The sequence below is a fragment of the Dendropsophus ebraccatus genome, chromosome 5, assembly GCF_027789765.1.
Source record: "Dendropsophus ebraccatus isolate aDenEbr1 chromosome 5, aDenEbr1.pat, whole genome shotgun sequence".
NCBI lineage: Eukaryota > Metazoa > Chordata > Amphibia > Anura > Hylidae > Dendropsophus > Dendropsophus ebraccatus.
In genome coordinates, this window is record NC_091458.1 from 23,374,391 (window position 1) to 23,390,549 (window position 16,159).

The 16,159-nt window shown below is 44.6% G+C and overlaps 1 protein-coding gene across 2 annotated transcripts in view; it reads left to right on the plus strand.

Moving 5' to 3' along the window:
* Positions 1–16,159, plus strand: part of NOX4 (NADPH oxidase 4) — a 132,133-nt gene that overhangs the window by 96,957 nt on the left and 19,017 nt on the right. The window lies entirely within an intron of this gene.

Here is a 16,159-nt window from a genome sequence, read left to right on the forward strand (position 1 = left end):
AACATCATTGATCATGTCTTGTGGAGGCCACTTTCACACATCCATTGCCCTATCGGTAGATGTGAATGGACAGCTACAGGCAGGACCATGGAAGTGCATCCTCAGCTGTCCACAGAATGTTTAAAGTCACTGACTCCTTTCCTTAAGATTGGGGATCCCTGCTGAAAATGTGAACCATACAACATGAAAGGGGTCTGCATTTGTGAACGAGACTAAAGGCATAGCAGACAAGTGTCCATCACAGAGATTGGTGTTCACAGCCTGTTGGTCCATGTGAAAGGACCCTAAAGAGAACCTGTCAGGTCCCCGGGGCCTCACAAACTGGCTGTGGGCCCTGATGGGTCCCACAGAGTAGAGAAAATTCTCCTCAACTGTAAGGTCCTGGGACTGGTTTGTCAATCCCCAACGACCTGACAGGTTCTCTTTAAGGCCTGCTCATTTATAGTGGAGTGTCTTCCCATCCACCCCAAGCCCTGTTTCCATGTAGATCCAATGTTTTAGATGTAAGGCCTCAATGATATCCCTGTGATGAATATATATGTATATTCCCTATTCCTGGTTGCTCTGATCTGAAGTAATAATCTTTTTACACTTCCACCACATAGGCATAGTTTTTCTTAGTTATGTAAAATCAATGGTTTCCCCCAGCTCCGATTCTTTTCCATTTCACCACCGACCTCATGTGATGATATCGACGGATATTTCTTCACAGGGTTTTGCTCCTTCTAAGCTTTTACTGTCATGTAATCCTTTATGTTCCACCATTTACATGATGGCGACACGATAGAGCTGTGGGCCTAAACCCCCATATGAACGTTCTCTGTTTAATGCCACTCAGTTTTACTGATAATGCGACACCTCGGCTGATAGACTATTCCAGAACGGTAATCTTCTGCTTTCATGACAGCATGTAAGGATTTCTTTCACTATAAAGAACATAATATAACATGGAAATCATGTTAGAACTCCGTGTTTACACGTATAGTGGCGGCCATGATGTCTGTAAAGCGCTGACTGCAAGGGCGACTATCAGAATTATAATGGGAAAAACACTATAGATAAATTGGGGGGGGAAGGGCTTTTTACACCGTTCACCGAGGGGTAAAACAGACATGTTGTCAGTACTATACGTGTATAGTTTTGTTTTGTTTTTTAATTTAAAAAAAAAAAAAAAGACAAAAAATAGCTTTTTTATATTTTCTGCACCATGATCAGTAGTTATTTTTTTTCTTTACCCTTCTGGTATAGAAGAGACTTTTTGTTTCATTTAAAGGAAATGTTCTGTGAAAGTAAAAAACAAAAAACAAAACAAAAAAACAGAATGGAGTGTGGAAACATAATAAGCAAAGTTTACTTACCTACCCTCATACCCCATAGTGCCGCTCCCTGGTCCCATTGACAGCCGCCAGCTGCTTGCAGCATTTCCAGCTGCAACGTCTTGTACTGTACCTGGCTGAGTGATTGCCTGCTCAGCCAATCAGTCAATTACTTTCACGGGACTTCTCTTTTAATCACATTCACCTTATGGGACCAATATTTTAATAGTTTGTGAAATTCTGCACGCAGTGATTTCAAATATGTTGTGTTTGTCAAAGAACGGACAGACAAAAAATGACAAAGAAGGGCGCTCATATAGTGCAGTATTCAGGATATAAAATAGAGCAAAATTGTCCTAACAAGAATAAAACTAACCTTATAATGTTGTGCAAACAATAGGCACAACACTAGTAGGGCTTAAATGGAAAGTCCGCAGCCAGGCATTCAGTGTGCAGCCGGCGGCTCCCGTCTCGATGCCGCCGCTCGTAGAAACTTGAAGAAAGGCCCCTACAGTCCTTCCTTCATATCCATAAACAGAATATTGCTCGCCTGGGATGCCGCCATACCCCGACGTACGTTTCGTCTCCTTCATCAGGATGATGAAGGAGACGAAACGTATGTCGGGGTTTGGCGGCATCCCAGGCGAGCATATAGCCATACATAATGTTATTTATACCATCAGAGTATTGTTAGACTTATTTGTTCGTATTTTATGGCGTGGGGGCAGACTTTATCATGAGGTTACCCTGATCTGCCTATACCTGGGGTGGTGGTATCCATGTGTGGATTTTTGAGATTTTATACTGCCATATTTTAACTAATATATTTATTCATATACAGTGGTACCTTGGTTTAAGAGTAACTTGGTTTAAGAGCGTTTTGGTTTAAGAGCTCACAGTTTTTCAAAATTGTGACTTGGTTTAAGAGCATTATTTTGGTTTAAGAGCTCCCTGTACTGTGTGGGAGGGCGAGTGGGGGAGGGGCATAGCCTGCATAGCGGGGTCTACAGCACTGTACTCTGACCACGGAAGTCTCACTCACCTTCCAAATCATAGCAGATCCACTTCAGGCTGGGGCTTGCATCAGGGGACAGGACTGTGGAGGTAATCTCTTCATAGCTGTAATCCCTCTCTCCACAGAGAGTGCTGCATGTATGTGCCAACATATACCCTGCTCATTCCTTCATGCTCCCTGCAGACTCTGTCAGTCCTGATTGGTCCATGCTGATCACACACTCCTTCTCCGTTGCTGTCATGTGACCACACAGACCTCTGACAGCAGCCCTGCTTCTCTATTCTAGCCTGTTGTACTACATTGCTGCGTTATGAGGATCTGCAGTTCCATCCTGTATCTACAAACTGTTTTTTCAGGTTTATGCCCTTACTATACATTGTACTCCGCATGCTGACTACTATACTGTACACAGGGCCGATTCTGGGGTCTGTGCCGCCTGAGGCAAACCTCAGGCCGCCGCCCCCCTCACTGGCACTCGAACCCCCCCCCCCCCCCGCCCCCAACAACCCCCCCCCCCCCCCCGCGCGCACGCGGGCCCGCGGCAAGCCCACCACCAACATACACTACCGCCCCCACCTCCCTGGAACAGCCAGGGGCCGCGGCCGCCGGACCTCTTCAAGGCGGATCTGCCCCTTTAAAAGTAGGGGGCTCCGCTACCACTACCTGTTCTAACCAGTCCATTGAGCTTCCGGGACAGGTCACCTGATGCACGCCGTCCCCGTAAGCTCACAGCTCCAGCCCCGCGCGTCGCAACTCTCTAGTCTCCTGCTCAGTGGCATACATGTAACAGCTGACCACACAGGACCGCGGGAGAGGTGCGGCGCACGGGGCTGGACCGGTGAGCTTACGGGGCCGGCGTGCATCAGGTGACCTGTCCCGGAAGCTCAATGGACTGGTTAGAACAGCTAGTGGTAGCGGAGCCCCCTGCTTTTAAAGGGGCAGATCCGCCTTGAAGAGCTCTGGTGGCCGCATCCCCTGGGTGTTCCAGGGAGGTGGGGGCGGTAGTGTATGTTCTGGAGGGGCCCGGCAGGCGGCCCTACTACTGATAATCTGGGCGGCCCAGTGGGCATTTGACCGGTCCGCCAGATTATCAGCTGGGCATGCCGCTCCCTGCAGGACCGCAAAATCTGCCGCCTGAGGCGGAATACTCATTCCGCCTCATGGCAGAAGCGGGCCTGACTGTACAGTAACTTATAATATCACATATTCAGCTGTTTATAAATGTTTGTATTTGTTTTACATGTTATTCAGAGTATAAAATCATTATTTTTAAGGTGTGGAACCAATTGTTTGCATTTCAATGATTTCTTATGGGAAAATTTGCTTTGGTTTAAGAGTGGATTTGGATTACAAGCACGGTCCCAGAACCAATTAAGCTCGTAATTCAAGGCACCACTGTATACATTTTGTAGTTTATTAATCTTTGAACTATTAGTGTATTGCACACAAGGTCTTACTATAAGTTAGGATTGTAATAAAATGTAGAAGTGTCCCTTTAGCTGTTTTAGATACTCAAGAACCCATAGGGGGAGATTTATCAAACATGGTGTAAAGTGAAACTGGCTCAGTTGCCCCTAGCAACCAATCAGATTCCACCTTTAATTTTCCAAAGAGTCTTTGAGGAATAAAAGTTGGAATCTGATTGGTTGCTAGGGGCAACTGAGCCAGTTTCACTTTACACCATGTTTGATAAATCTCCTCCGTAATGTCTTCAATCGAGAACTCATGAGTGGAACCCCACTGGTCCCCCATTTACTTCAATAGTAGTGGAGCCTGGAGAGAGAATGTTTTAGAAGTAAGGAATCAATGATGTCCTTGGTCTCTTGTGATAAGTATATATGTATTTCTTGTCCCTGGCTGCTCTGATTTGAAGTAAGAATCTTTCTACACTTCCACCACAGTAAGACATTACGCATATCTTTTCTTGGTAATGAAAAATCAATGTTTCCTCCCAGCACAGATCCAACGTCTTTCCATTTCACCACCGACCTCATGTGATGATATCGACGGATATCTCTTCACAGGGTTTTGCTGCTTGAAAGGTTTTACTGTCATGTAATCCTTTATGTTCCACCATTTACATGATGGCGACACGATAGAGCTGTGGGCCTAAACCGCCATTTGTTTGTTCTCCATTTAATGTGACACTTAGGGGGACATGTATCAAGTGACGTACATATGTTTTTCGGCGTAAAGAGCCGATTTGCAAATATTTTATTCGCCATGTGTATACACTCCGGCTGGAATTTCATAGACAGCAAGGCAACATATATTTTCGTATTAACCAGCAACCGACAACAACGGCCGTAGTTTTTCCAAAATATACTTAGTGTGAACATAGCCATAAGCTGTATCCATGTTTTCCCGGACTCCCTAGGGCTATAACCAACTTCTTCAGCCAACGGTATTCTAATGCTGAACAATCGGACATGCATGCTCAAGCTGCTCTTATCTCTAATGGTCACCCTTCATAGAGAGAGAGAGGAGGAGCTAAGTTGTCTCCATTACTTTTTTTTTTGTTTATCTGCTTTTTATAAGAGGTAGTACTTTTTATTATCATCCCATGGCTATGTTCACATGATGTTTTTACTGTCCAAAATGTTGTGTTTTGGGCACCCATCATTACACTGACGGCTGTTACATTATTCTCGTTCAGGCCCTTTTGGATGTAGTTCTTTTTTGAAGGTCCATTGAATTTAATAGTAAATGTGTGTGAACAATTAAAAATAACGGCTGTGAATAGTTGCCATGACCAATAATTTTACATCCACAGAAGCAACTTTTTTTTATAAACTTTTTTTGTAAGGGTACATTTGCACGTACTGTATCCACAGCGAAATGTGTGGCCTCCTCCCGCGCCTCACTTATCATGATCGGTCTTCATGTGTTGGGCAGACGTCATTCCATTGACTTCAGTTATAATTTGATAACAAACTTGTTTTGATATCCGCTGCAGATACCTGTCCATTCACTTCAATTGTCATCCCGCCGCGAGTATGTCAAGGTCAGCGCCCTTACATAAATGTACATACTTTACCGGGTCCCCACTCTGGCTTGCTTCGGGGACTCCAGGCATCTCCAGCACTCAGCCAATTAGTATGCTGTGGCGGAGCAGTGCACTGATTGGCTGAGCGCCGGGAGCCCCCGAAGCAAGCCGTAGCGGGGACCCGGTAAAGTATGTACCCAGGCCGCGGGGGTTAAGGGCACTGACTTTGACATACTCGCAGTGGTATATCATCCTATTAAAGTGAATCTGCAGCGGATTACACTGTGAACTCGCAGCGTAAAATCCGCTGCGGATACGGTACGTGTGAACTTACCCTGGCACTGAGCTGCAAATCAACCCAAACTGAAGACAGAAGTGGTGCTGTTTATAGAGGTTTTTCTAATCTTTAAAGTGACTCTGTACCCACAATCTGCCCCCCCCCCAAACCGTTTGTACCTTCGGATAGCTGCTTTTAATACAAGATCTGTCCTGGGGTTCGTTCGGCAGGAGATGCAGTTATTGTCCTAGAAAACAACTTTTAAACTTGCAGCCCTGTGTCAAATTGGAGTGGCCTAGAGTATGTGTGTCCTAGGCTTGCAACAGCCCTCCTGCCCGCCCTCTTCACTAGGAACGCCCTTGGTCAGGATTTTTCCTATTCATCACTTGAACACTGCACAGGTGCCTTAACGATCCAGCTCATGTGCAGTGTTAACACAGGTGATGAATAGGAGAAATTGTTCTTGGGGCATTCCTAATGATTAAGAGGACAGAAGGAGCGACGGAGGGGTGTCACAATCCTAGGGCATAGACACTCTAGGCCACGTCAATTTGACACAGGGCTGCAAGTTTAAAAGTTGTTTTTTATGACTATAACTTTATCACCTGCTGAACGGACCCCAGGACAGATCTTGGATTAAAAGCAGCTATCTGACGGTACAAGCGGTTTGGGGGGGGGGGCAGATTGTGGATACAGAGTCGCTTTAAATGTTAAACCTCTCATAGTTTATACTAGAGCAGATGCAAACAACCTCCTTGTTTCTCCCCATTATCTCAGATGATATTCCCACCTTCCATGAGAACAATCTTCATTACAATGGTTATGGTGAGATCTCTTTGCCTACATTTGCTTTGTCTACAAACCTGTCTTGTTCTCTAATGACCTAGATCCACAGAGAAACGCTTGTGACGGATTCTAACAGTTCGGAATTATTTGAAATATGGAAAGTGATTTTTGTAATCTATCTGTATCGCTCAACCCTCTTCACTACCCTCAGGCACCAGACCCGTGAAGAATTTAAACTTGTCTCTACGTATTATAGTATTCACTCAAGGACACTGGAAGACGTCCAGAATATGCCGTTCCTTCTTTAACCACCTCGAAATGTTATTCCTGGCATTAATAAATAATTCCTACAACAAAAATCATTTTAATCATGCATCTTATACAGTTAAAGGGAAAATAAATGGAGAAAAAAAATGCTGCGTGAAAGCCCAATGGGCCCCTTTGTTATTAATTACTACATTTCCCTCTAATACCCTGCAGCATTTCAGAGAACACATAGGGGGAGATTTATCAAACATGGTGTAAAGTGACACTGGCTCAGTCGCCCCTAGCAACCAATCAGATTCCACCTTTCATTCCTCACAGACTCTTTAGAAAATGTAAGGTGGAATCTGATTGGTTGCTAGGGGCAACTGAGCCAGTTTCACTTTATACCATGTTTGATAAATCTCCCCCATAGTTTGAACTGAGCCATGGCACCAGGGGGACGTGTCTGGGAGGCGGGCTCTATTTGTAGAGCTGTCAATCAAGCCAAGCAGGGCAGTATAGATGCCGGGTAGCCGATCATTTTGAATCTCTGAAAGGATATGAAGTAAAACAGAGATTAAGGGCCCTATTACAAGGAGCAGTAATTCTCTGAATCGGACCGATTCGGGCGAATATAGCTCCATGTAATAAATCGTTGTTGCAGGTTTTGACCTAAAATCGTCGGGCGTCGACAGCGTATCGCTACGTGTTATAGCTGCAGCGTCTGAGCGGCCTGTCAGCTCAGCCAATGACAGGCCAAGGCAGTCCAGACCTGGGATTTGCTGAGCGGCCTGTCAGACGCTGTTGCCACCGAGATCGGTAAGTTATCAGGTGTTATGGTAAGGGCTGCATGGACATCGCTAACGATGTCCATGCAGCCCTTACTGCCAGAATATCGGGACGCCTAATAGGCTTCCTTTGGGCTTGAGAAATAGGAAGGTCTAGCAGCACCAATGGTCCCTTAATTTGCCAATAGTGGATGGATGCCCACTGGTAGACCCACAATCCCCAAGTGGGTATGCGTATCTTGTGTAGAGGAAGTCCAGCAGCATTCATGGGTAGTCTTCAACATTTTATTTGATAACCAAGTCTACATAAATACAACGTTTTGACCCCTGCTGGGGGTTGAAACGTTGTATTTATGTATACTTGGTTATCAAATATAATTTTGAAGACTATCCCTGGATGCTGTTGGACATCCTCTACACAGGCTTCATTTGGTGTCTGTCTCAGAAGTATCAGGCAGAGCATTCAGTGGGGGACCCGAAGAGCATGTTAGGTGAGTATGGGTATGAATGCCCTGGCCCCTGAGTACCCCTTTAATTTTCTTAGCGGGGGTGCTACATGGAAATAAAAAACTTACTGCCTAGTTTCCCTACATATTACATCTGGCCCTGTGAGGGGAGAGGGGCACTTTGTAATATGTTTATTACTATTGTAAATTACTTCTATTTAAAAATCTTGTTTTCCAGTACTTATCAGCTGCTTTATGTCCTGCAGGAAGTGCTGTATTCTTTCCTTCTTTACAGTGCTCTCTGCTGCCACCTCTGTTCACATCAGGAACTGTCCAGAGCAGGAGAGGTTTTCTATGGGGATTTGATACTGCTTTGGACATTTCCAGACATGGACAGAGGTGGCAGCAGAGAGCACTGTGTCAGACTGGAAAGAATATACTTCTTCCTGCAGGACATACAGCAGCTGAAACAATTGAGTTTTTTTTAAAAAATAGAAGTAAATTACAAATCTATATAACTTTCTGACAGTAGTTGATTTGCAAAAAAATATTTCCCCCTTCAATAAATAGGCCAATGTTAACAAAACCTAAGAATGCCTATGTCTTCTCTGTTCTCTGTTTATTGTGCACATATCGTACCTGGCATTAAACCAAAGGCTCTTAACACCCAGTGATGGAGCTATATGTAAGAAGAGAATGCAGAGAATGAGCCATATTGACAAGTGTAGGAGGACTCCGTGTCATTTATACCAAGTTGCTTAGTAACCTGCTACTTGGACAGTTTTCTTCTTAATATTACTTTGACTATTTTTATCACTCTCCCCTAGGAATGTATTTTAGAAGTTTCGCTTGGATTTACATATACCATATGCCCACAGATGAAGCTTTGTATCGGGATTGTTCATATGATGGATGAGAAGAGCCGCATGCACTGTAGTCAATCAAACAAATTTACTATATAAATGAATCAGATCCGACAAAAATAGAATGATGAGAAGGGAGTGGGCTGACATTATGACAAGATGGTCATACGTACCAGCAGAGCCCTTCTTCTCCCCCATATGAACAGTTTTGTGTATTTTTTCCATAACATACATTGACTATTTAGCATACGTAATCCAATGGTAGCCATCTTATGGACCTTCCCAATGAACCTTTTCGGTTCATTTCTTCGGAAACTTTTTTCAACCAAAAGTGAGCACTGGGCTTGTTGCTTATTGCACTACTAATGGTGGCATATATGGATTCATTTCCAATCTAAGTTATATATGGATTCATTGTGACTGATGTGTGAGGGGATTGTGGATGACAAAACCTGGAACCTTTTGGCCGTGTAACTGTAGCTATCACTGTGATATAAATACTGTTCTCTTGTATGGAAAGTGTTGGGTATCCAAAGTCTAGAATTATAAATATGCCTGTGTAACGTAAGCAAATATCCAAGTTCTCCAGGCTTCTTAGGAACCTTCTCTTCCTTAGTCTTTGATGACTAAGCAATAAGAACATTAGATTTATGAGTCTATATGTGGTAGTGACCTGTCTTGCATTCTTTTTTTTTAACTCCTGTCTTGCATTCTTAACCATGTCTTTACTGCTGCCTGTCCTGACATCGGCCTTGACCATGTCTTTTCTGCTGCCTGTCCTGACATCGGCCTTGACCATGTCTTTTCTGCTGCCTGTCCTGACATCGGCCTTGACCATGTCTTTTCTGCTGCCCGTCCTGACATCGAAACACAGTAATCACTGAACTCAAGGAGATGAGTGAATAATTCCTGTCTGTGGATGGAAGCCTGCCTTGGCAAGCCCTTGTCATGATCGCAATACTCGCACCTTGAGTTAGACATTGACAAAAAGGGGCCACCCTGTTGTTTCCCTCTTTATGTTCCAATACTCGCAACCGAGTGGGCCTTAGGCGGCCATCTTTCCCCATCATGGAGGCACCCCGTGGCAACAGGCTAGAGATATCTGGCTATCCCGTGTTTTGAGACTCACAACCGAGGCTCCACGGGCTCTTGTTTTGCATATTTAAATTGGGGGCATTACTGGAGACTCTTGATTGAGTACTTCACTGGAATTTTTTCACTGATCTCCTTGAGTTCAGTGATAACTGTGTTTTGTTGGTTGATTTGTCATTGCCCCAACTAGCCAGAATCCTACTCCACACTGACGAGGGGCAAATACCCCGAAACGGCTGTCGGTGGATGAAAGCCTGCCTTGGCAAGCCCTTGTCATGATTGCAATACTCGCACCTTGAGTTACAGGTTGACAAAAAGGGGCCACTCTGTTGTTTCCCTATTTATGTTCTAATACTCGCAACCGAGTGGGACTTAAGGGGCTATCTTTCAGGATCATGTGGTGCTCTCCCCATCATGGAGGAGCCCCGTGGCAGCCGGCTAGAGATATCTGGCTATCCTGTGTTTTGAGACCCCACGGACTCTTGTTTTGCACTTGATCTTGACATCAGGCTTCCTTGGCCCATGCAGCATCTGACTACAGTTCCTGCCTGCGGTCTTGTTACTGTGACTTGGTGACTATTATATCTATGTGCCATTGAGAGCACTCAAGAGGAAGCAACCCTGTGGGAAAGTACATATCTCCTTTCAGGGGAAAAGGATGAAAAGTGCCCAATCCATTAGGCCGGGTTACACTGAGCAAAACTAGTGGAATTCCGCGGCGGAATTGTCCGCCGCGGAATGCCGTTAGCCTGCCTCTCATAATGGGATTCTATGGGAGGCGCAATTCCGCCGCGGAATCCGCTAATTTTGCTCAGTGTGAACCCGGCCTTAGACTCCACCTGCTGATAGAACCATCCATGAATCTATATCCATTCGTGACCCAATGTGTTCACACACCTTTTGGCCAAATTATGTTCTGTATTACACAGCTAATACCTACGTGCGTGTGTCTTATCTAAGCAACATCTCAGCATCTAGGAATTCAATGGTGATCTAAATTTGGTTCAGTAGAATCATAATGGGTTAAGTCTTGCAACTACATCTAAAACTAGCCTTCAAGGGATTGTCCAGGGCCCTAAGTTCCCACCACTGCTGCCCCAATGGCTCCCAGTCCCTGGTGCTCTCTTCTTCCTGATTCCAATGATGATGCCTATGTAGACAATCATCAGCCGCAGTCTAAAAACAGTGGCTAAGCTTGCATTTCCTACCTGTCATTGGAAGTGGGATAAAGCTGTGAGCCGTTGGAATGGCAGTAGTGGGGAACAACTGGTCCCTGAAAATCCGCTTTAGGTGAACATATAGATGAGAGGGGGATTGTTGTACCTATTTTTTTTATTTTTGGTTCAGTATTGGATGGTACTGTATATGGTAGTATAAATATTCAGAGGACTGTCTAAAGTGGAAAAACCCTTTTAAAGGGGAACGTTCAGCAGGTTAGACAAATCTAACCTGCTGATATGTCCCAACTGCACAGGAGACGAGGAGGAAGGTGTGTCTCTTACCTTCCTCCTCGGCAGCCCATTCCGGTGCAGTTAGTCGTGTGCTCCATGTTCCAGTGAGACCATTATGAGTACTAGGGCACCCATTAGGAGCACTTCCTGCTCCGGTATCACTGATCTGTCCCACCCTGGTGGCCCGCTCCATTCATTATCATTAGAAAGGGGAGGGCCGGCTGGGGGCAGATCGCCGCTATAGGGGAGGGCAGTGCTCCTAACGGGTGCCCCAATGCCTCTAACGGTCTCACCAGACCATGGAGCAAAAGACTAACTGCACCAAGGAGGAATGCAAGAGACATACCTTCCTCCTCTGCGTCTTCTGTGCAATAGGGACATATGAGCAGGTTAGATTTGTCTAACCTACTGATAGTTCCCCTTTAAGGACTCTTCTTTGATCGATGCAAGAGCACCCATTCTACCGCGTAAACAAGATCATCAAAACTTTTGCTTTCCTCATTTAATTCCAAGCGGAATTTGATAAAAGCAACTTCTTAATAGCCGCCTTAACTGTAGACTTCAAGCCTGAGGGGGTTAGGAGGAAAAAGCAGAGACAAGAGGAAGTATTTGATATTCAGACACTTAGTCATTGATGAGGTTCCTTCTCTTAATTCCAAAACTGACTGCAGCTGCATCTAAAAGGGGCGACAGGAGATAAAAAATAAATAAAAGCCCTCCATTCGATGTCAGCTGTGTTCATGTCATGAGAACAAGCCCATGTTGGAAATGTATTATTACCGGGGAGATTGGGCTTTAATTAAATACAGCTGCAACTGTTTTAAACATTTCACTCAGTCTGTTTTTTTTTGGTTTTTTTTTTTCTAGAATTCATTGCCCAATCGCTTGCACATAGCAGAAAAAGCTAAAAAATACAGAACATATAATACCACACACACATGATGGACATCAGATAGATACCTAGATAGGTTCTCATGACCATCGTCAATAGTAATGTTTTTGTAGATACAGCCAGTTTAGCACTGGTGTAGGTCACGTTGCTGGGTGCCACCTGGTGTCCGTTCCCACTCTCACTGTTTGTGACTTTATCCCAGTCCTTCCCCTTCTCCTGCTGCTTCTCCACCCTCAAGGTCTGTTCCTGCCTGCTCCACCTGCCGCACTCCCTGTTTGATTCATGGTGGCGGCTGTCTGCCGGCCTGCTCGCGTTCGATCGTGCGACATGCTGCATCCAACTTCTTTAGCCACCGATATTCACATGACCAACAATCTGACCCGAGCATGCTGGAGTTGTGCTCCTCTCTCCAGTGAGTTTACATCTGTCTTGATATCTGATGCCACTGGATGGCTCTGTATTACCATAGAAAAGGAAGGCTATAAAAGGGGTTGCATACAGGAAGTCAATCAGTCTGTGGCTGAGGCCGCATGGAGAGGTCCCCTTTCTGAACATGGAAAAAACTAGGCTGGAGGCTGACATGGGTTCACAAAGAAAGGGCCTGAGAAAGAAGGGAGCCTAACATGAGTGGAGCAGCTGAATATATGTGTTATTGGTAAGGTGATTGCAGTATCTTGCCCCTCTAAGATGATCCTAGGATTACCCTTCTGGGTATACCATCTGTTGGTGGAGTCAGAAGGCCCCTGTACATCTAATACTGTCAGTTTAACCTGCCTCAACTTTAGTATAAAGTGTATGGGGACCTCATTTAATATGTTTTGCCCAGTTATCTGCTAAGTATACACTTCCTGTATGTTAGACTGAAAGCACGAAGTGCAGCTTAGGAGAGGCTGGGAACCCTAGGGATAGACATAGTTCAGACAGATGGATATCTATGATTTTGTATTTCTGTGCCTGTTCCCTACTCGCTGCCGCAGCTATTCCGCATGTCGGCAGCGAGCAGGAGGGGCCACGGGGACTGCCCGGGTGATCGCTAGATTGTCTGGGCCGCTCATAAAGGATAATGGCAGTCTGCTGCTGCCGCTCCTGTTCCAGGGAGCGACAGCAGCAGATCGCTGCTATATTAGTCGCTTGTTTTTCAACATGTTTGAAAAACAAGCAAGCGACGCAATGATCAGCTGACATGAACGATGTCGGCTGATCGTTGCCGATAATCGTTCCGTGGAATAGGGCCTTAAAGAGTGTAAAAGTTCCCATATACTAGTTCAGTGAGTATAAAATCTTTGTTTATAAAATCTTTGTTCTTGGATAGACAAGCCTTCAGCTTCTCTACATAGAGAACACAGGACTGCTCAAACACGCCAAATGTTTCTGTGTATGATCCACAGTCATTGACTATGGTGTATGGCCAGCTATATAGCTATATATACAGGGTAAACACAAGTTACTTAAAGGGGTACTCCAGCAAAAATAAAAATCTTTCAACTATACTTGTGCCAGAAAATGCCAGAGATTTTTAATTTACTTCTATAAAAAAAAATTCCAATCTTCCAGTACTTATTGGTTGCCGTATGTCCTGCAGGAAGTGGTGTATTTTTTCCAGTCTGGAGAGTAGGAATGGTTTTCTATGGGGATATACTACTGCTCTGGACAGTTCCTGTCACAGAGAGATGGCAGAAGAGGGCACTGTGTCAGACTAGAATGAATACACCACTTCCTGCAGGACATACAGCAGCTGATAAGTACTTGAAGACTGAAGATCTCTTAATAGAAGTAAATTACAAATCTCCTTCTGAAACCAGTTGATTTGAAGAAAAAAAAAAGTTTCTCTGGAGTACTCCTTTAATCTCCTTTATAGCCAATTTTCCAAAGGGTGAGGTAATCTAAGGTCACATGGGCTGTGTAAGACATTTGATTTTTTTTTTTTTTTTTAGTTAAGTGCCACTTATATCCCCTGGAAGATGAGAAAATAGCAGCAATTTCTGCTGGTTGAAATGTACAAGTCACTTCACATTTGGAAAGCCGCCAGTGAAAAATTAGAAAAAAAAATAATATATAAATATGCATAAAATGTGAAGATAACAGCAATGAATATTGATGTGGTTGATGACTAATGGTTCTGGAAGACTAAAGCAAAGTCAGGACGTAGCAGAGAGGTTGTGCGCTCTGCAGTCATCATTTGTTGGTCACCTGGAGGTCAATTGAAGACAAGTCTAATAATTAAAAGGAAAAAAAAAAAAAGTGTCTCCATGGTGCAGGCCGCCCTGAGACTGAAGGATTAACACCGAGGAAATTCCTCCCATACTGATGACTTTCTGCAGCCATTTATACCATGTAGAGGACTCCACGAGGAGAATGTTAATAAGACACATATCTACATACCAAGGCTTATCCTCCTCTATAAACCCCATCCCGCACATTAGATAAATTATAGCTACATCCGCCTCCGGGCTTGCCCTAGGGGGTCCGCAACTGGTGGCCACACAAGGTATATCAGCTAACCCTGCTGGAAGGGGTGCCATAAAGAAATCTATCAAGCAGTACTATGGACACATTGTATAGCACTTTTATTATTTTACTGTATTTACAGAGGTTTTATTAGGTCACTGTATGGTGATGTTGAGTCAGGGGCCACTGGAGATGCTCCAGGCTCGGCATCAGGCTAAACCAGGGGGTGGCCGATATTTGTTTAGCAAGGGTTGTGCAGACATTGTTAGCCCAAACAGTTAATACATTACCTGTCCTTGCTCTTGATCTTCTCCTGCACTATGCATGCTTCCTGGTCCCACAGCTCCAAATCTCTGAACTTACAGACCAGCGCAACCAGTGATGGGCTAAGCCTCCCTATAAGATTTTGGGTCCTTTACCTTAAACCCCCACAAGGATTGGGGACGTTTTCCTAAAAGGATCCCTAGATCACTCCCCCCACTGTTAACAATGGATAGAAGACATTACATTGCAGTACTGAAGCAGTAGACAGAAGTCATCATCATTGGAGATGTGGACCTGTGGTGTGGTGCACCAGTTTGTGTGGTGCCCAACCACCGGGATGATGTTATGTTGGTGGTTGGAATACAGCTCAGCCAATGGTGGTATAGTTGCAACGACAGTGCTAACTATGTATGGTGTTGTACCTGCTTTTAGTTTAGGTGGCTGGCTGTATTGACCCCTAATGGTCAGTGACCTGTCGGGTTGTGATGGGTCCCTTGGGCTCTTATCATGGTGGTCCGGAGTGGAGAGATGAGCCACCCAGACTGTTGGTACCATCACCCACAGAAAGGGGAAAATGACTCAAGGATGGTGTAGCCTGTGTAAATGGGTGCTGGTGCAAGTCCCGGTTGAATAATTAAACTTATCTTTACTGAGAAGTCTCTTGTATGATAATATAATAGGCGGCTGATACAGACTTGCTTTCACTGAATCTGTGCTGAGAGATGCTGAAGTGCTGAGGTAGAACAATAGTGCTGGTTTGGTTGAGTAGAGTAGGGAGTTCAGAAGAGTAGAGAGGAGTTTGTCGGGAGAACCCTAACCCAATTTGGTAGTGTGCTCTGCCGGAACTTGTGAGGAGAAATACATGAAGAAGAAATACTTACATAGTTAATTACATAGTTAATACGGTTGAAAAAAGACACATGTCCATCAAGTTCAACCAAGGAGGGGATGGATACAGGGAAGGGGGAGGGGTGATAGGTTCTATACATAAGCATTTATATTATTTTGCTCTAAGAACTTGTCTAGGCCGGTTTTGAAGCCCTCTACTGTTTTTGCTGTGACCAGATCCTGTGGTAGACTGTTCCACAGATTCACAGTTCTCATGGTAAAGAAGGCTTGTCGCCTCCGGAGATTGAACCTTTTTTTCTCCAGGCGGAGGCAGTGCCCTCTTGTCCTTTGAGGGGGTTTTACCTGGAACATCTTTTCCCCATATCTCTTGTAGGGGCCATTTATATATTTAAATAAGTTAATCATATCTCCCCTTAAACGTCTCTTCTCCAGACTAAACA